This window comes from Stegostoma tigrinum, chromosome 13, assembly GCF_030684315.1.
Source record: "Stegostoma tigrinum isolate sSteTig4 chromosome 13, sSteTig4.hap1, whole genome shotgun sequence".
Classification (NCBI taxonomy): Eukaryota; Metazoa; Chordata; class Chondrichthyes; order Orectolobiformes; family Stegostomatidae; genus Stegostoma; species Stegostoma tigrinum.
In genome coordinates, this window is record NC_081366.1 from 68442385 (window position 1) to 68464613 (window position 22229).

At 44.0% G+C, this 22229-nt stretch overlaps 1 long non-coding RNA gene across 1 annotated transcript; it reads right to left on the bottom strand.

The window, feature by feature from the left end:
• Nucleotides 1–1252: 1252 nt before the first annotated feature.
• Nucleotides 1253–22173, bottom strand: LOC125458138 (uncharacterized). The gene is made up of 2 exons (XR_007248777.1): nucleotides 21939–22173; nucleotides 1253–4160 (listed from the first exon to the last, which is right to left on the bottom strand). It is a non-coding gene; the product is annotated as an uncharacterized LOC125458138 (long non-coding RNA).
• Nucleotides 22174–22229: the final 56 nt, after the last annotated feature.

A 22229-nucleotide genomic window follows, 5' to 3' on the forward strand; every position in this document is an offset into this window, starting at 1 on the left:
AAAATGAGATGTGTTAAAAGAGAAGTTGCCCAGGATGAGGACAAGCTCAGTGAGGCGGAGGAGCATGGTGGTGGATAGGAATGGTTCAGATCTGTTTTCCAGGAAGAGGCAGAGAGCCCAGAGACCATCCTGATGGGAGCTGGACACGTAAAGAAATTGCATGTCCATGGTAAAGTGGATGCAGTTGGAATGTGCATACTGGAAATTCTGACACTGACAGAATAAAGGAATTGTTGATGTTAGTGGGAAGGAACTGGACAAGGGGAGAAAATAATTCAGCTGAGGTAGAAAGAAATGAGTTCTGTTGGGCAACAGCAGACAGAAACAACAGGTCTGCCCAGGCAGTTCCTGTTTGTGGATTTTGGGTAGGAGGTAGATGTGAGCTGTGTGGGGTTAAGAGACTATGAGCTTAGAGGCAGTGGGAGGGAAATGACCAGACGAGATGAGGTTAGTGACCATAGGGGACAGAATGGTCTGATGTATCAAAGTGGGTCATGGTCCAGACAGAGATGTGACAAGGTATTTGAGAGCTGGCACTCAGTCCCTGCAATGTATAGGTCAGTCTGCCAGTCAACAATATCGACAGGCTTAATTGCAAAGTTAAGATTGGGTGTAAGAGCACAGAGTACAGTCAGTTTCGTGGGGGATAGGTTGGAATGGGTGAGGGGTGGGGGCAGAGAAATGGAGGCGATTCAAACATAGTGTATGACGTAGACTGGTACATCAGAATCTTCAGCTGATAACTCCCCAGTGACCAGCTTGTTGTGCTTCCTTCCAGCTGTTCTCTGCTGTACAAAATGATTCAGTTCCTTGCACTGAGAATGTTGCTTTCCACATATTTGGCATGCCTTTTGGCACTGCGTCTCTCACAGTATTTGTATCCTGGTCTTTGACTGACTGCCCTTTCAGATTGGACTATCCCGCGTCATAACACACAGCCTAATCTGTTCTGTCATGAATATATTCCAACTGCGGATTTACAAATGTTGCACTTCTTCACATGTAAATTGCCTTCCTGAGATTAAGTTTCTCTTCTTAGTAGATGTGACTTCACCACAGGATCTCTTATACATAACACAAATCTGACTTCAATTAGATTGTTTTTCTTTCATGCAAATTCACAGGATTCTGTGAGCTGAATTCATTAAATACCATATTGATCAATGGATTCTTTTTCACCTTGAGCCTCAATATTGAGTGTATATTATTCATAATTTAAATTCACTTGGGATTTGAACCATGTCTTCAAGGATTTTAAGTTTTCTGTAGTCTGTTTATTCATTTCTTCAAAAACGTTAGTGTGGTATACATTTCAAACCATCGCCACATGATTCCAGTTAACTTGACTGACACCAAGCTGTGCTTAGCTGTAAAAGGTCATTCACAGTAATTTGCCATTTATCAAGCTCTTCCTCCAGATGTGTCGTATCCTTTGTGTGTATAATTTTTTCTCTGATAGTGGGTGTAATTTCCCACCACCACTGATTGTGACAGCAACACGACTGATATGCCAGTGACCCTGGCATGTTACATTAATTTGATTTAAGTTTCTATTAAAGTACTGGAATTTGGGGTTTTAATAATGTGAAATTGGAATGTGCTTTTCAAATGTGTGCACTTAGGGAGGGGGTGTCAGGTTAGCTCACTCAGCGATATGGCTATTGTGTGACTCAGAATGGTGCCAACAGCATCCAGTTTGATTGCCATCCCGGCTTGTCTCCTCACCCCATTCTGTCATAAAAACTACAGAATTTGCTGTGCTTCAACAATTCTCCGAATTAAGAATAGCACCAAGAAAAGATAAAATTGTTGAAGATTACTTTAAAAGAAACTAAAATTCTGGTCATTGGCATTGGGCCAGATTAGCTGAGGATTTCAGCTGAAAAGATCAATGTGTTCGTGTACTGTGTAATGCTCGAAATAAGACAAAATATCTGTGAAATTGGTTCCAGATTTATCCTTCACCAACTGGCTTTCTGGAGTCAACTAAGGGTTCACGTTATATCATTATACAGTGATCTATTCTAAAGGATGAAAATTCAGACAGTGCCTTCTAGAATCTCAGGGTATCCCCAGATGCTTCAGAGAATTAAATACTTTCAAAAAGTAGTCACTTTTGTAATGTAGGAAATGTGGCAGCTAGTGGATACACAGCATGGTCCCACAAAAATAGCAAATTGATCATCACAGAATAGTTGCAACACAGGGACATGCTGTTCAGCCCATCATGTCCAAGATGGATCTCCATAAGAGCAACTCACCTTTTTATTATTGATGTTGAAGAATAAATATTGGCCAGGATATCAGAAGAATTTTCCTGCATTCCTTTCACATAATGTCATGCAATATATTATGTGTATCTGTGAGGGCAAATAGGACCTTGGTTTCACATCTCCAAAGATAACACCTCTGATAGTGCAGCAGTCCCTCAGGACTGCATTGAATTGTCAGCCTAGATTATTTGCTCAACTGCCTGGAGATGTTCCTGAATCCATAAGCTTTGGGCTCAGTTCTAACACTGAGCCACAGTTGATACTGTTTACCTCTTCTGACCCTATGGCTTTACTTTTTCAAGGGTTGAACCAGATTTAATTTATGGACTTATTTTTTCCACAACTTTTTTCCAGCAAATTCTGGCTTTAGCTGTCTTTGTTATCGGCTCATGAAATAATGATCACTTTTAATTACAGGAGATATACTTGGTCTCCTCTGCCCCTTCATAATTGCTTGTTCATGACTGCCATAGATTACTGAGCAACACTTTACATCATATTTAAATGATTCTGTCTTGTCAATTTGAGAATGTTTTCAGTACACTTATGTTGAGCTGTTATTAGGTATAGTTGGCATGGAGCCTAGAGGGACTGCATGATAGGAAATTGGATACATATGATTTCAGTTAATAGATAATTCATCGAATAGCGTGGACAGAAATTCTCCTTCTGCACTGCTGGACAGACATCATACTGGGAGCAGAGATGAAGGGCAAACATGTTTCACTTCAGCATAGTCTGCAGTGATAAGATTTGCTTTGTTGTCCATACATTTTGTAAACATGCTAACAGTTATTTCATGTTCATGTTTTAAGGGTTGCAAAAGGGACCCCCAAATACTCATAGCCTCAAGGATTCTTCATTTGACTCTGTCTGGGAGAGTCATTTCCTAAAATTGATGTTTATATTTCAGCTTACGGTTTGCTTTTGTTTTTCTTTATTTTAATTTCTAAACTCATCTCCTGAAGTTTGAAAAGAATACATTTTTAAATGTTGCATCTCTACATTGCCAGTCTTTTCTTTCCAAATCTCCCTGTGTTAACGCTGTTTCACTGGCACTTAGCTTATACTGCATGAATTGTTCAATGCCCTACATTGTCGTCATAAGCACTGAGCTTCACTTGCCATCCACTGCACCAGTTGCAAATAATATTCAAATACTTCTGCAATGGTTGAGCTGCAACTGTGGTTTTGCTGCTCTTCCTGTCTCAGCACATTTATAATTTGGTTTGGTCAGGTCAGCACATGACAGATTGTTCACCTTAATGATGTGAAGGATACTGCTGAAGTGATCTAGAAATTTCTAGTGCACTCTATTTGCTTGATGGGCTGTTGCTAGAAATTTAGTAATGGCAAAGAATATCAAACTGCCACAGACAATGGATGAATGGGGATTAATTTAAATTATGCTTTTTTTTTGTCTCTAAAGCCCAAGATCGTGTGGTATTGTTTCATTCACTGTTTTCCCTCTTCACTCCTCTCCTTCACTCAGGTAGGGTGTTTTCCAAACTCTTATTTTAGGATCCCAATTTTTGGAATAAACCCACAGCAAAAAACTTTAGGTTGAATTCAAAGATATTGACAAAACATTAAAAGCACAGGAGAATTAAGTTGCTACTCTGTCCACAGATACAAGAACTCAGAAAATGAAGAAATATGGCATTGGAGATAGATTATAAATTACAGGTTTTGGTAAATCTTAGGTGTTGAAATGAAATTGATGACAGTTGCAACTTCGGAGGTCAACGTCCAGTAATGGTGTCCTTGGAGATGGGCCCAGTTGCTTTACTTCTGGCAGGCAATTTCAGGCTTATTTCTAGCAGCAACTTGACAGAGGTGGAGGGTCAGATTCAGGCTGCTGATTCAGTCTGGATTCCTGCTTTTCCTCTGGAAGTTAAACAACAACTAACTTCAAATCCTAGCAAAATACATTTAAGCAATTTAGCCAGCTCCAATTTCAGTCATATGACAAGGACAGGAATTTCCAATGCTGATGGCCCATCTCAATAGGCTAACAGGAAGGCAATGAAGCTAACATTAGCCCTAACTCCCCTATCAGACTTTCCACTGGAAGGTGAAGAGTTAATTGTAAAATCATTTGTGTTCATTTTAGCATAATGGATCATGGTGTTTTCTTTTGCCCAGAGCTGGCTGGAGAAAGGTCATCTCTGAGTCCTTTGTGTCAATATCTGTGCAATGCAGGAGGTTCAGAAGCTTCTAGAAAAATGGTAATGCATCAGCCTTTCTATGAATTCAAAAAATTACTCTATTGAGAAAGAATCAGACTTAAGCACAAAAAGATACAAGAGGAAATATTTTTCGGGTTTATAATGACAGTTTTGTAGGAGTCATTACACTCAAAATGTTAACTCTGTTTCACTCTCCACAGATTCTGCTAGACCTACTGGGTTTCTCCAGCACTTTCTGATTTTATGTAAATGAAATGAGCTTTGTTGCATCTCCTCTAAAGTCAGAGTGCCAGAGAGGTATATACCACAGAAACAGACTCTTTGGTCCAGCTTGTCCATGCTGACCAGATATCTGATATAAATCTAGTCCCATTTACCAGCATTTCGCCCATATCCCTCTAAACCCTTCCTATTCATAGATCCATCCGAACGCCTTTTAAATGTTGTAATCACATCAGCCTCCACCACTTCCTTTGGCAGGTCATTCCAAACACGCACCATCCTCTGCATGAAAATGTTGCCTTTTAGGTCCCTTTTACAAATTTTCCCTCTCACCTTAAATCTATACCCACTAGTTAAGGATTCTCAGACCCCAGGGAAAAGACCTTGGCAATTTACCCTATCCAAGGCCCTCATGATTTTATAAACCTCTAAGGTCGCCCCTCAGCCTCTGATGCTCCAGGGAAAATATTTCCAGTCTATTCAGGCCCTCCCTATAGGCAAACCCTCCAAATCTGGGAACATCCTTGTAAATCTTTCCTGAACCCCTCCACTCTCACAACATCCTCCCTATAGGAGGGAGACCAGAGCTGCATGCAATATGCCAAAAGTGGCCGAACCAATGTCCTGTACAGCTGGAAGATGACCCCCTCCCCCCCACCAACTCCAAAACTCAATGCACTGACCAATAAAGACAAACATACCAAATACCTTCTTCAGATGCTATCGACCTGCGACTCCACTTTCAAGGAACAATGAACCTGCTCTCCAAGGTCATTGATCAGTGACACTCCCCAGGTCCTTACCATTAAGTGTATAAATCCTGTCCTGATTTACCTTTCCAAAATGCAGCACCTCACGTTTATCTAAATTGAACTCCATCTGCCACTCCTCGGCTCACTGGCCCATCTGATCAACGTCCCGTTGTACTCTGAGGTAACCTGCCTTACTGTCCACTACACCTCCAAATCAGTGTCATCAGCAAACTTACTAACCATACCTCTTACGTTCACATCAAAATCATTTATATAAATGGCAAAACGCAGTAGACCCAGCACCGATCTTTTTGGCACACCGCTGGTCACAGATCTCCAGTCTGAAAAGCCACCCACAGCCCATTTCTGAAGAAGGGTCCCGACACAAAACGTCAACTTTCCTGTTCTTCTGATGCTGCCTGGCTCACTGTGTTCCTCCACCATTGCCTTCTGTATTCTACCTTTGAGCCAGTTCTGTATCCAAATTGCTAGTTCTCCCTCGAGTGAGTGATCTAGCCTTGGTAACCAGTCTACTATGAGGAATCTTGTCGAACACCTTACTGAAGTCTACACAGATAACAGCCACCGCTCTACCCTCATCAAGCTTCTTCGTTACCTCTTCAAAAAAACCTCATTCAAGTTTGTGAGAAATATTTCACATGCTCAAAGCCATGTTGTCTAACCCTAATCAGTCCTTGTCTTTCCAAGAATTTGATCCCCTTGTTCAACATCTCGTTAGAAAATGGGACTTCTTGCTCTCAATGTTGACAAGCTCCATACTGCCTATCTCATGTCATTCTCTCAACAACTGTTGTTTTACTGACAATAATATGTCATATTGTGAAAATCAAAAAGGGCTGTAAGAGACAATTTCACCCACGCCTGAAATCTGGGTTCTTGATCTTCAGAATTTTGATTTCCATCTACAGTTTTCTATTGATAATACTGTGTCAAACTATCTGTCTTTTGTGTGTCTTATTCATGAATGAATGTGTGTTTGGGTTTTTAAAGGGGTATGAGAATTGTAATCCTTTCTTTTTTCTGCTGTTAGGTGAAGTATATTTGCAAGAAATAAGTACTTTCCTGTTAATGATGAAACATGGCGTGAATCACTCAATGTGAATCTCAGTCAGACAAACTGATCATCTTGGTGGTTTAATTGGGTTTTCCCACATTTGTAACGGCTTGTTGAATAGTGCGACTCGATTATCATCACACTGTTCCCAGTTAAGTTATGACAACAGCACTCCAGATGTATGCCTCATCAAAGCCCTACGGCAACACTGTGCTCTTGAACATGCTTGCAAAAAAGACTAAATACTATTTGTTTTCCTAACTGCTTGTTGCACCTGCATTCTAGCTTTGTGTCTTGCATCCAACACACAACTTCCTCTGAGCATCAACATCTCATAGCTTCTCACCATTTCAAAAATATTCTGTTTCTCTACTCTCCCTGCCAAAATGAATAACCTTTCACATTACAATCCATCTACTACCTTCTTGTATGCATTGGACCAAACAGTTGACAACTGAATGATTTCATAAGATCTGCCCATCAGTACATGACGAACCGTTGCCAGGAGGTGCTAACCCGCTGTGTGTTTGTGGTCAAGCTTCAGAAGATTGCTTTACTAGTAGTGATGTGAACTTATTTTTAACCTGAGCCTGATCTCTCACTATGACCACCATGAATCTCAGAATGTATTTTGCAACATTATGCGGACTGAAATGTCCTCATCCATTTCTGCCCTCCTCAATATTCCTGAGGGCAGAGGGAGACTGCAAACAGCTGAACCTTTCAACACTAAATATGAGGCCAACTAAAAATGTTGTGGATTTATTAAAAGCCTGGCTTCTACACATTTTGCAATTGTTTTCCAGAGGGCCTAGAGTTTAGCAGCTGAGGAATCAGAGTTGAATGGAGGTGGAAAGAATTTTAAAAGGTAGTAATACTGTTTTAAAGTTTGACTGACATACTACTTTGAATTTAATTGCAGCAGCCCATCACGGGAAAAAGAAGAAACCAGCATAAAGAATTTTGCCAATCAGGTAATCGTCACTCTTCTGGCATTGCACGGGCATCAAGGCAGAGGGTAGGGCAGTTTGGAATTCACCTGAGCATCAGGAAAGCTGCAGCCACAAATAGGTGCTGCATCCTCAGAAGGGCACCCTAGAGATGAGAAATAGCAGCTTGCAGTGGAAAGGCAGAATGACAGGCATCAGGAAGCCAAAGGAGAGGAGGAAAAGGCAGAAGGAAGAAAGATGCACTATCTTCAGCACAGGGTCTTCAGGCAGAGATGAATAGATCTGCAAATGACGGAAAACAGCATGAAAGAAACAAGGATTCTCTTAGAATATAGTCACAGACAACTGTGCTGTCAGTGTAGATCACTGCAACATCTCACAGAAGACTGTACACTGGTGTATCACTCAAGTGAGAGATGCTCTGTTTATTAATATAGAATAATACGTCACCGTCACTTTAGACGTCATGAACCCAGAGGACAATGGGTCTGGAAAATGTGTTGATCAGATGATGCTACCCTGAAAGGGTCTCTGTGATTGTAGTGGTCTGATATGCTCTCCATTACATGGTTCTCCAGAGAGGTCTGGACCTTGAGGCTCTGGAAAGGGGTGACTCATTGGTTGAGGAGCAGGAACTAAGAGAAAAGGAGGACCTGGGGGTGGAAGAAAATATGGTGAATGTAGAGCTGCCCTTGCATCAGGATGCATGTGTTATGCTGAGATACATGTAAGTTATGATGAAGCAACTGGTGGCACTAAGACAGGAGACACCAGTCTAGAACGAACATGAGAAGAGACTGGTCTTAGTCTCTGCACTACAGAGAGATATTTGATCATCTATGTACATATGTCAATAAAGAAATGTTAAGGTACAGAAAGAATTGAAGACCATTACTTAAGGAGCAAGTAGTCTCAGGGACAGTGTCTGCGCAGACACCTACAGCCTGTGACACTCCAGAATGGTATTCAATGTGCAAGGAGTAGAGTTCTCTAAAAAATACAAGATAAAGAAACAGGAGGCCTCCTCCAGGCACTACCTGGGAGAAGACCTGCCTCCTCTCAGAAGTGCGGGGTCCTTTAGCTCTACTGTGACATCTCGGGTCTCTGTGGTATGGTGGAAATTTTCAAGGACAAATTCTTTCCCACAGAGCACCAGGAAACCTCAGTGATGGCTGTGTGGAATGTCTGAAATCTTTCTCAATTTCTGTCCCCACCAGTCGCAGTTAAACAGGAAGACCACCTCGATACCGGCTAAGTGCTTAACCTGAGGAAAACAAGAACACTCCACCAGTTTCCCATTGTAGACAATGTGCTGACACAAAAACAGCTGACACAAAAACAGCTCTAACTCCTGTTTCCTGTATCCAAAATGGAAACCAGACACTTTGTATCCTCTTCACAGCTTACTTTCCTAGCAGGCTTTGGATTATTAGCAAGTTCAGACACATTCCATCTGTCCCTTCTCAGGCTCTAGCATTGATCCTTGTGACATCCCATCATTTTAATTTTACCAACCCGAAAATGACCCAGTTAATCTGGTTCTTTTTTCTGCACATTAGCCAATTCTTTATTCTTTAGTGTATTACACTCAAACCCATGAGCTCCTCCCTAGTCTAACTGCCTTTTCAATGGTAACTTATCAAACTGTTGAAAATATGCAATATTTATCTATGAATTCCCTTTATCTGTCATTACAATCTCAAAAAATTAGATTCACCAAATATGAGATAACACAGCAGGCCAGGCAGCATCAGAGGAGCAGGAAAGCTGACGGTTCAGGTCAGGACCCTTCGAAAATGCAGAACTGCCTCATTTCTGAAGCAGGGTCACGACCTGAAACATCAGCTGTCCTGCTCCTCTGATGCTGCCTGGCCTGCTATATTCCTCCAGCTCCACGCTGTGTTGTCTCTGACTCCAGCGTTGGCTGGTTCTTACTATCTCTTAATGAAACATGACTTCCCTTTCAGAAAACTATATTCACAGCTGTGAAATAACTATTTCATAAGACTGTAGATATTTTCAAATCAGTCTATTCAAAGGTGTTATTGCACAACTCTGGAGCAGGTGGGACCTGAACTCTGGCCTCCTAGTTCAGAGGTAGGGACATTACCACTGCAGCACGAGTCCCATTCATGACTCCGTAAGCGCAGCACAGTTTTCGAAATATGAAATTACCACTTCCTCAATATTGGATTAGAGAACTTTCATGCTTATTGCTGTCAGGCTAAATGACCTTTAACTCCCTGCTTTCTCTCTTGCTCCTCAGCTGTACTGCAATTGCTGCTTCCAAAGGGAGCACTGGGACATTTCCAGAATCCAAGGAATTTTGGCAGATCAAAACTAATGTCTCCATGATCACAGCAGCCACCTCTTTTAGAATCCCAGGATGTTCTGGATGAGAGTTTGCTCGCTGAGCTGGAAGGTTCGTTTTCAGACTTTTCGTCACCATTCTAGGTAACATCATCAGTGAGCCTCTGACGAAGTGCTGGTGTTATGTCCCGCTTTCTATTTAGAAATATAGAAATAAATAGAAAGCGGGACGTAACACCAGCGCTTCGTCGGAGGCTCACTGATGATGTTACCTAGAATGGTGATGAAACGTCTGAAAACGAACCTTCCAGCTCAGCGAGCAAACTCACATCCAGAACCTCAACCTGAGCTACAAATCTTCTCAAAACTCCCTATCCTATGACGTACACCAGCAGGCCAAGACAATTAGCTGGCTGTTAATCTCATTAATTTTTAAGTACAGTATTTTTCCTTATTAATATCCATTGTTTCAAGTTCTTCAGCCATATTAGATTCTTGGTTCCCCACAATTTCTGGTATGCCTACTCTGACTTTTGCAGGGAATACAGGCGCAAAGTACTTATTCTGTGTCTTTGCAACTTCCTTATCTTGTTATTAATTTCCCTGACACAGCAGTTAATGGCTCTCTGTTTACTTTTGCTACTTTTCTGCACATACTTGTGGAAGATAGCAACTTGTTTTAATATTGCTTTCTTGTTTACTCTTAGTCTCTTTCATCCTCTTGGACATTTTTTGATCATCCTTTGCTAGTATTTCAAACTCTCTGAATCTTCAGCCTAACTGCTCTTTTTGACAGGATGAAAAGTATTTTCTTTTGATCAAATGCATTTTGAATTTATTTGGTAAGCCACCAATGATGCAGTTTCTGTCGAAAACATTATTGTCTCAACTGAATGTGTATTTGTTGTGATTGTTGAAATATTTCTTTACATGTTCAACATTAATGTAATTTCCCCAATTACCTCAACCAACTCATTTTTTATACTGATACCACTGAATTTAAGTTTAGTAGTCTAGTTTTGGATTTACGTCTATCACTGTTGGACATGATGTAAAATTCTATCATGTTGTGATCACTCTTCTCAGTTGCTCCAATACTGTGAAATCAGTAATTGTATCTCATGATAATAAAATGTGAGGCTGGACGAACACAGCAGGCCAAGCAGCATCTCAGGAGCACAAAAGCTGACGTTTCGGGCCTAGACCCTTCATCAGAGAGGGGGATGGGGGGAGGGAACTGGAATAAATAGGGAGAGAGGGGGAGGCGGACTGAAGATGGAGAGTAAAGAAGATAGGTGGAGAGAGTGTAGGTGGGGAGGTAGGGAGGGGATAGGTCAGTCCAGGGAAGACGGACAGGTCAAGGAGGTGGGATGAGGTTAGTAGGTAGCGGGGGGTGCGGCTTGGGGTGGGAGGAAGGGATGGGTGAGAGGAAGAACCGGTTAGGGAGGCAGAGACAGGTTGGACTGGTTTTGGGATGCAGTGGGTCGGGGGGAAGAGCTGGGCTGGTTGTGTGGTGCAGTGGGGGGAGGGGACGAACTGGGCTGGGTGAGGGATGCAGTAGGGGAAGGGGAGATTTTGAAACTGGTGAAGTCCACATTAATACCATATGGCTGCAGGGTTCCCAGGCGGAATATGAGTTGCTGTTCCTGCAACCTTCGGGTGGCATCATTGTGGCAGTGCAGGAGGCCCATGATGGACATGTCATCAAGAGAATGGGAGGGGGAGTGGAAATGGTTTGCGACTGGGAGGTGCAGTTGTTTTTTGCGAACTGAGCGGAGGTGTTCTGCAAAGCGGTCCCCAAGCCTCCGCTTGGTTTCCCCAATGTAGAGGAAGCCGCACCGGGTACAGTGGATGCAGTATACCACATTGGCAGATGTGCAGGTGAACCTCTGCTTGATGTGGAATGTCATCTTGGGGCCTGGGATGGGGGTGAGGGAGGAGGTGTGGGGACAAGTGTAGCATTTCCTGCGGTTGCAGGGGAAGGTGCCGGGTGTGGTGGGGTTGGAGGGCAGTGTGGAGCGAACAAGGGAGTCACGGAGAGAGTGGTCTCTCCGGAAAGCAGACAGGGGAGGGGATGGAAAAATGTCTTGGGTGGTGGGGTCGGATTGTAAATGGCGGAAGTGTCGGAGGATAATGCGTTGTATCCGGAGGTTGGTAGGGTGGTGTGTGAGAACGAGGGGGATCCTCTTGGGGCGGTTGTGGCGGGGGCGGGGTGTGAGGGATGTGTCGCGGGAAATGCGGGAGACGCGGTCAAGGGAGTTCTCGATCACCGTGGGGGGAAAGTTGCGGTCCTTAAAGAACTTGGACATCTGGGATGTGCGGGAGTGGAATGTCTTGTCGTGGGAGCAGATGCGGCGGAGGCGGAGGAATTGGGAATAGGGGATGGAATTTTTGCAGGAGGGTGGGTGGGAGGAGGTGTATTCTAGGTAGCTGTGGGAGTCGGTGGGCTTGAAATGGACATCAGTTACAAGCTGGTTGCCTGAGATGGAGACTGAGAGGTCCAGGAAGGTGAGGGATGTGCTGGAGATGGCCCAGGTGGACTGAAGGTTGGGGTGGAAGGTGTTGGTGAAGTGGATGAACTGTTCGAGCTCCTCTGGGGAGCAAGAGGCGGCGCCGATACAGTCATCAATGTACCGGAGGAAGAGGTGGGGTTTGGGGCCTGTGTAGGTGCGGAAGAGGGACTGTTCCACGTAACCTACAAAGAGGCAGGCATAGCTGGGGCCCATGCGGGTGCCCATGGCCACCCGCTTAGTCTGTAGGAAGTGGGAGGAGTCAAAAGAGAAGTTGTTGAGTGTGAGGACGAGTTCAGCTAGGCGGATGAGAGTGTCGGTGGAGGGGGACTGGTCGGGCCTGCGGGACAGGAAGAAGCGGAGGGCCTTGAGGCCATCTCCATGCGGAATGCAGGTGTACAGGGACTGGACGTCCATGGTGAATATGAGGTGTTGGGGGCCAGGGAATTGGAAGTCCTGGAGGAGGTGGAGGGCGTGGGTGGTGTCACGGACGTAGGTGGGGAGTTCCTGGACCAAAGGGGAGAAAATGGAGTCCAGATAGGTGGAGATGAGTTCGGTGGGGCAGGAGCAGGCTGAGACGATGGGTCGACCAGGGCAGGCAGGTTTGTGGATTTTGGGAAGGAGATAGAAACGGGCCGTGCGGGGTTGGGGAACAATGAGGTTGGAGGCTGTGGGTGGAAGGTCCCCTGAGGTGATGAGGTCGTGAATGGTGTTGGAGATGATGGTTTGGTGCTCGGGTGTGGGGTCATGATCGAGGAGGCGGTAGGAGGTGGTGTCGGAGAGTTGGCGTCTGGCCTCGGCGATGTAGAGGTCAGTGCGCCATACTACCACTGCGCCACCCTTGTCTGCGGGTTTGATGGTGAGGTTGGGGTTGGAGCGGAGGGAGCGGAGGGCTGCCCGTTCTGCGGGGGAGAGGTTGGAGTGGGTGAGAGGGGTGGAGAGGTTGAGGCGGTTGATGTCTCGACGGCAGTTGGAGATGAAGAGGTCGAGGGAGGGTAGGAGGCCTGGGGGTGGTGTCCAGGAGGAGGACTTGTGTTGGAAGCGGGTGAAGGGGTCAGTGGAAGGAGGGTTAGGTTCCCGGTTGAAGAAGTAGGCATGGAGGCGAAGACGGCGGAAAAACTGCTCTATGTCCGACCGTGACTGGTATTCGTTGATGTGTGGTTGTAGGGGGACAAAGGTGAGCCCCTTGCTAAGGACTGACCGTTCGTCCTCAGTCAGTGGGAGGTCTGGGGGGATGACTGAGGACGAACGGTTAGTCCTTAGCAAGGGGCTCACCTTTGTTCCCCTACAACCACACATCAACGAATACCAGTCACGGTCGGACATAGAGCAGTTTTTCCGCCGTCTTCGCCTCCATGCCTACTTCTTCAACCGGGAACCTAACCCTCCTTCCACTGACCCCTTCACCCGCTTCCAACTGCTGCAATGACCACAATACAAGCCCTGTTATCTCTTTATCTGTCTTGTTATGAATGCTCCAAACGTTACCAAAGTTTCCACTGGCTGCTTAATTCAGCAATGCATGTTAATGCTTAAACTCACTGTAACTTTCCGACATACTGTTTCTTTTTACCCAAACCATGACACTGCTCTAATGTGGACATTTCCTATCAGATTTAAAAGTATTCCTTAACCTGAACACTTGCTCCACTTTTTAGTTTTAAAGATCTTTCTACAGCTCTAGTTATTCAATTCAACAAGACTTATTGGAGCCTGTACCAATGGGAACCTTCCCCTTTACCTAGTCCTGCTGCCAGTGTCCCAGGAATTTAAATCCATATTGTCTTACCATTCTTCAAGCCAAACGTCCAATTCCCAGTTCCGCTTGATGCTATGCCTATTTCTTGTTGGCTCAGCTAGCAATCCAGAGATGATTACTTTTCAGGTTCTGCTTCTTAACTAAGACCCTACCTCCTCCAACTCCTATAGAAATTCTTCATTTTTGTTGCTTGTATTCTTTCATGGGATTTGGGCATATCTGACAATGTAAGCACCTGTTTTCTGTCCCTAATTGCCCATCACACTTGAATGGCATGCTGAGCTATTTAAGAGGGAAGTTTAGAGCCAACCACATTGCTGTTAGTTTGGAGTTAAGCACTTTTCCCTCAGAAACCAGATGGTGTTATATTGACAATGGTTTCACGAGCAACACGACACAGGCCAACTTTTTATTTCAAATGTATTAATCAAATTAATCACCAGTTTCTGTGGTCGAACTGGACCTTACAGAGGCTTATAAAATAATGAGGGATGTAGATACGGATGACAAGGGTCTTTTCGCCAGGGTGGGGGAGTTCAAAACTAGGGGGCATATTTTTAACGCAAGAGAAGAAAGATTTAAAAAGGACATAAAGAGCAACTTTTTCCACAGAGAGGGTGGTTCATATGTGGAACGAACTGCCAGAAAAGGTCGCGGATGCAGATAAAGTGACAATGTTAAAAGAGGGTTGGATTTGTTTATGAATAGGAAAGGTTTGAAAGGATATGGACAAAGCACAGGCAGGTGGGGATACTTCAGTTTAGAAACACAAACGGCATGGAAACATGATGCTCTATGACTGTCCTAGCCTAGGCCTCTGGCTTGTTAGTCCAATGGTATTATCACGTTTCCACCATCTTCCCTTGAGTTCCGAGCTTGACTGCTGCTGTTGAATCATATGTTGACCATGGCAATTGGATCCTTTCCCTCCCACTCTCAAGTTTTTTCTCAGCTGTGAGAAAATATCCGTAACTTTTATTTATTTATTTGTGGGATGTGGGCATTGCTGGTTGGCCAGCAATTCTTGACCATCCCTAATCGTCCTTGAGAAGGTGGTGGTGAGCTGCCTTTTGAACTGCTACAGTCCTCCTACTCTGAATTGACCCACAATGCTATTAGGGAAGGAATTCCAGCGACAGTGAAGGGATGGCGATATATTTCCAAGTCAGGATGGTGAGTGACTTGGAAAGGAACTTGAAGCTGGTGGTGCTCCCATATATCTGCTGCCCTTGTCCTTCTAGATGGAAGTGGTCGTGGGTTTGGAAAGTGGTGTCTGGGGATCTTTGGTGAATTTCTGCAGTACATCTTGTAGGTAGTACACACTGTTGCTACTGAGTGTTGGTAACGGAAGGAACGGATGCTTGTAGATCTAAGGTCAATCAAGCAGGTTGCTTTGTCCGGTGTGGTGCCAAGCTTCTTGAGTGTTGTTGGGGCTGCTCTCATCCAGGCAAGTGGGGAGTATTCCATAACACTCCTGACTTGTGCCTTGTAGATGGTGGACAGGCTTTGAGGAGTCAGGAGATGAGTTACTCGCCGCAGTATTCCCAGCTTCTGGCCTGCTCTTGTAGCCACTCCACTAATGTGGTGAGTCCAGTTGAGTTTCTAGTCAATGGTAACAACCAGGATGTTGATAGTGGGGAATTCAGTGATGGTAACACCATTGAATGTCAAGGCGCAGTGGTTAGATTGTCTGTTATTCGTGATGGTTATAGTCTGGCATTTGTGTGGCACGAATGTCACTTACCACTTGTTAGCCCAAGACTGGATATTATCCAGATCTTGTTGCATGTGAACATGGACTGCTTTAGGATCTGAGGAGTCACGCATGGTGCTGAACATTGTGCAATCATTGGCAAACATCCCCAATTCTGACCTTATGATGGAGGGAAGGTCAGTGATAAAGCAGCTGAAGATGGTTGGGCCTAGGACACTACCCTGAGGAGCTCCTGCAGAGATGTCCTGGAGCTGAGATGACTGATCTCCAACAAACATGACCATCTTACTATGTGTCACGTATGACTCCAACCATTGGAGTTTTTGTCCCCTGATACCCATTGATTCCAGTTTTGCTAGGGCTCCTTGATGCCACACTCGGTCGAATGCAGCCTTGATATCACAGGTTGTCACTCTCACCTCACCTCTGGAATTCAGCTCTTTTATCCATGTTTGAACGAAGGCTGTAATGAGATCAGGAGCTGAGTGGCCCTGGTGAAACCCAAACTGGGTGTAACTGAGCAGGTGCTGCTTGATAGCACTGCTGATGATACCTTCCATCATTTTACTGATGATCGAGAGGAGACCGATGGGACAGTAATTGGACGGCTTGGATTTGTCCCGCTTTTTGTGAACAGGACATACGTCGACGGATTTCTACATTGTCGGGTAGATACCTATGTTGTAACTGTATCGGAACAGCTTGGCTAGGGGAGCGGCAAGTTCTGGAACACAAGTCTTCAGTACTATTCCTGGAATGTTATCAGGACCTGTAGCCTTTTCAGCATCCAGTGTCTCCAACAGTTTCTTGATATTATGCGGATTGAATCAAATTGGCTCAAGACTGGTATCTATATTGCTGGGGTCCATTGGAGGAGGCCAAGATGATCGTCCACTTGGCACTTCTGGCTGAAGATTGCTGCAAGTACTTCAGCCTTATCTTTTGCATTGGTATGCTGAACACTTCCATCACTGAGGGTACGGATATTTGTGGAGCCTCCTTCTCCAGTGAGTTGTTTAATTGTCCACTGCCATTCACGACTGGATGTGGCAGGACTGCAGAGCTTAGATCTGATCCAGTGGTTGTGTGATCACTTAGCTCTGTCTATCACCCGCTGCTTTTGCTGTTTGGTGTGCAAGTAGTCCTGTTTGGTGGCTTCACAAGGTTGATACCTCATCTTCGGGTATGCCAGGTGCTTCTCATGGCATGCCCTCCTGCACTCTTCATTGAATCAGGATTGATCCCCTGGCTTGATGGTAATAGCTGAATGGGGGATATGCCTGGCCATGAGTTTACAGATTGTGCTGCAGTACAATTTTTCTGCTGTTGATGGCCCACAGTGCCTTCTGACAATCAGCAATTATTTCATGGTGATCAGTAGGTTCTTAATTCCAGACTTTTTTTTTGAATTCCAATTCCACCATCTGCCATGGTGAGGTTTGCACCCAGGTCCCCAACACATCAGCTGGGTATCTGAATTAATTGTTTAGCGATAATACCACTTGGCCATTACCTAGCCTAACTCTGGCATTGGAAAGGCAACTGCTGTAGAGAGCAAGAATGATTCCTCTGAAAACACCATACCTTATCACAAACGTATTGTTTTCACTTTCCCAACTTGAAAAAACTTGTTTACCACACTCCCACTATCAGTTTGCCCATCTGCCCTTTAGATTTTGCCCTGTCCACACAAACAGTGAAGGCCTCATACCTATTGGGTAATGACAAGGGTTGCTACTTCTTCCATACTGTACTACATATTCAGGTCTGTTGACATGCCTGACTCACAGACACACTGTCTTGTCCCTCACCATTAGCCACATCTTTAACCTAATTGCTAGGGGTTGAATGGTCTTCCTCTGCTCTTTGGTTCTATGTTCATACAACAATGCTGAGAGCAGCATATGAAGGAGACTGTCAAGTAAATGTTAAAGGACTGGGAGGATGGTTGTGTTATGGTGCTGGCACATATTTAAATTCAATCAAAATTATATCAGGGAATGAATTAAAAACAAACTTAAAAATACTAAAAACAAAAACAGAAATTGCTGGAAAAGCTCAGCAGGTCTGGCAACATTTGCGGAGAGAAATCAGAATTAATGTTTTGGGTCAAGTAACCCTTTCCCAGAACTGTTGATAGCTAGGAAAATATCAGTTAATATGCAGAAAATAGGGTGGGGGGGGAAGGGTTAAGGAGTAAACAATAGGTGAGGATGGAGCCCAAACAGAGAGTAAAACAGTTGGACAGTCAAAGTGGATAATGATCTGGCTAGGGGGCAGCTAGTGCGATGTATCAGTTTCTAACTAGGGGTTGTGTGTCATCGCAGACTTTGTGATAACAAGGCCAGGAGTATGGGGTTTGGGGTAAGGATATGGGAGAGCTCAAGCCCTAAAGTTGCTGAACAGGATATTGATTCTAGAAAGGTACAGGGTCTCCAAGTGGAAAATGAGATGCTGTTCTACCAGCTTGCACTGAGCTTCGCTGGAGCACTGCAGCAAACCTGAGGCAGAGATGTTGGCCAGGGAACAGCGTGATGTGTTGAAGTGGCAGCAACTGGAAGCTCAAAAACAAAAACAGAAGTTGCTGGAAAAGCTCAGTAGGTCTGGCAGCATCTGTGAAGAAAAAAAAATCAGAGTTAATGTTTTGGGTCTGGTGACCCTTCCTCAGAACTGGAAGCTCAGAACGTAGATTTCTGTGAAGCAGTCAACCAGTCTACGCTTAGCGGTGTGGAGACCACATTGTCAGCAACAAATGCATTAGACCAGATGGAGTGAAGTACAGGTAAAGTGCTGCTTTACTTGGAAGGTACGTTTCGGCCCTTGGATTTTGAGGAGACAGGAAGTAAGTGGACAGGTGTTACACCTTCTGCAATTGCAAGTGAAAGTGCCATGGGGTTGTGGGGGTGTGTTGGGGGTGAAGGAAGAAGTGGACTGGGGTGTCCTAGAGAGAATGGTCCCTGTAGAAAGCAGACAAGGGAGGGAAGGGGAATGTGTCTATCAGTGACATCTCACAGGTGGTGATGGAAATGATGACTAATGATCCTCTGGATGTGAATACTCATGGGATGGTTGATAAGGTCAAGGGGGAGCCTAAGGAGATGGGTGAACCCTGGATAAGGGCCCTGTCAACAATGGTGCTGGGGAATCCTTGGTCGAGGAACACGATGGACATTTTGGGGGCTCTCTTGCCAAAGTTGGTACCGTTGGAACAGATATGGTGGAGAATGGAATTGGAAGCAGGGTGTGAGGGTGTATAGTTAAGGTAACTGTGGGAGTCGGTGGGTTTGTAGTGGATATAGGTGACCAACCAATCTCCAGAAATGGAAAGAGGATTGTTAAGGCAGGAGGAGGAGTCAGACTTAGGCCAGGTGAAAGTGAGGGTGGGGTAGAAATTAGAAGTGAATTCAGTAAATCTTTCCAATTCCAGATGAGGGACGGAAGCAGCACTAATGAGATCATCAATGTACCAGAGAAACAGTTGAGTGGTGGCCGGAATAGGACTGGAACATCAATGTTCCACATAACCCACAAAGGGACAGGCATACCTGGGGTCCATGCAGGGCATGGCCATCCTTCTGACCTGAAGAAAATGAGAGGAGTTAAAAGAGAAGTCATTCATAGTGAAGACAAGAGATAATAGGAAATGCAGATGCTGGAGAATCCAAGACAACAAAATGTAGAGCTAGATGAACACAGCAGGCCAAGAAGCAACTTAGGAACAGAAAAGCTGATGTTTCAGTAACAGGATAAGATGGAATGGGTGAGGGACCAGTGTCACATTGACAGTTCTCAATGAACAGGTTGAATGCAGGTCGAAGACTAGAAGGAGGAGTATAGGTGGAAGGGGTGTGTTGGAGGTGGTGAAACGGTCTGTGGAATAGGTACAGTACTCTTGTCCAAAGAAATGAGATGAATATAAATTTTCCCTGCCCAAATAAATACTGTCCAAGTAATTTGTATCCTATTAAGTCGCAAAATAAGAAGGCGAAGGCAATGGAAGAAGAATTCAAGAGTTAAGGTGGAGATGCAGAGGGATAAAACTGAGATATTTGCTGAGTACAGAATGTTAAGCATTGAACAACAGAATGTAAAAAAAGCCAAATTGATTAATGACATAAACTGGAAAAAATTAGGGAAACAAAGAAAAGTAAAAAGGTGACTGCAAAAGTGGTGTGCTGCTAATGCAGCACATAAGAGTTAGTGGAGAGCACCACAAATCAATTTGGCAGTAAGTGCCAGTATTTCAAGGAACTTCGATTCCGTGTTGTTGAGCTGAAGGTACAGACACTGTAGGTCGTCAGGGAGGGAGATTTGCCTGGAATTTTGTTCATGTTTCTGTTATCCTTTTCCCCAGCAAGGTAAACCTACCCAGACAAACCTACTGTCAGTTTAAAACTTCAACTAAAAGAAATTGCATGCTATCCCATGACACATTCATTGTGAAAGCTAGGGTTCCTCTTGTGGTGCAATGGTCACGTCCCTTCCCATGAATTTGGAGGCATGGGTTCAAGTTCCACCTCCTCCAGAAGTGTGTAATATCATCTCTGAACAGTTTGACTAGCAAAAAGAATTGTGAAAGGTAATCAATAGACAAGATAATCCTTTCTAAAGAATGACGTACATGCTGTTTCCTGTCTGAATGCAATGAACCTGGATATGTGAAGTGAGAAGAGGAGAGTCATAATCTTAATTCAGCAATTCATTAACAAAAATGAGGCACTTTACTGCATTTTAGTTAATAGATGCTATCAACATTCAAGTTGTTGTTGCAGCATTTGATTTACTACCCTGATTGCCTGTTGAATTTGGAACAAAACTGGAACCAATCGGCATTCATGTGTTAATACTTTTTAAGCCACTGATTGACCTGTTTAATTTGTTATTCTGTTCTGATATCATGTATATTTCAGCTAGAAAACTATTATACACAATTCTTAACATGATTAGATAATCACTTTCTAAACATTTGTACATGCAAATTACTGATATAATGAAGATTTAATCAGTACCACCCAACCACTAATCTGACCACGTCCTTCTCAGAAACCATTTTCTCCTAATCCGAACTACATTAAATTGAAAAGCATAATCTATTTCTTGTGAGATGAATATAAATTTTCTCTGCCCAAGTAAATACATGTTTGTTTAATACTTGTCCAAGTATTAAGTAGCAAAATAAGCCACTTGATTGAAGATAAAAATATATTTGAAATGCTGTGAATTGGGGTGGCATGGTGGCTCAGTGGTTAGTTCTGCTACCTCACAGCACCAGCAAGCTGGATTTGATTCCAGCCTTGGGCAACTGTCTGTGAAGAGTTTGCACATTCTCTGGGTGCTTTCTTCCCACAGTCCAAAGATGTGCAGTTTAGCTAAACTGGACATGCTAAATTGCCCATAGTGTTCCTGGATGTGTAGATTAGGTCAGTTACAGGGGGATGGGTCTGGGTGGGATGCTCTGAGGTTCGGTGTGGACTTGTTGGGCTGAAGCCTGTTTCCACACTCTAGGGATTCTATGATTCAATTAATATGTAGTATTAGATGCTGTGCTAAATACTGACTGACACTTCTGTAAATCTTTGCAGACTGTGTAGCTGTCTCCTTCAATAAAAATACTTGATTGATATTTATGAAACACAAAGAGTCTAAGGGTCCCTTGATGTCTTAAAAGAGTCAACACGCTATCTGATGAATTGCACAAAGGCTTAGCGTCAATATCTGATAGTGCTAATGACTGACTAAAGAGGAGTTTTGAAAAGTTACAAATCATCCCCAGCTAGAAAAATGTACATGCTTGCATTTGAGAAAAAGAGTCACTTAATAGCATCTCTACATTCACAAATCTGATACCACTATTAAAGAATAACCATTATGGGAGGAGGAGACAGGGCCGTGTGCCATTTTATACTAGCATCTAGAAATAGAAAAAGAGAAGAACGGAGATGTAGTTCTTGATTACGATTGATTCAAAACCAGGAGCTGCTTTACAATGTTAATCGAACTGAAAACTGAATTGATATAGCACTTTCTCGAAGCAACGATGTTCTATGGCGACAGCAAAATATTTTTGAAATTTAGTCTGCATTGCAAAGTTAGGCAGTCAATTTCTACACAGCAAACACCAGAGACCAGCTCCGTCTTGACCCTTCTCTTATTTTCGGTTTGACGAATAAAAACAATTATCTACCTGTCCTGCTGCTATTCATGGCCTATGGACGTGCACACCAAAGTCCCTCTGATTCTCTTGATTTCCTATGATAATACCATTCATTGCCTTGACCTTTAAGAATAGGGACAATCTTGAAAAGACACTTCTTTTCTTCCCTCACCCCATGGTGAATAATCAATCCTTGCTGGAATCATTCATGGACACAGACCGATTAACCAAAGCACACCATAGCAACTCGTCGTCCCCGCCCTTCTGCTCGCGCGCCAGTGCGCGTTTCCGCAAGGACGGGGAGGAGGCGCGCGTTCCCGC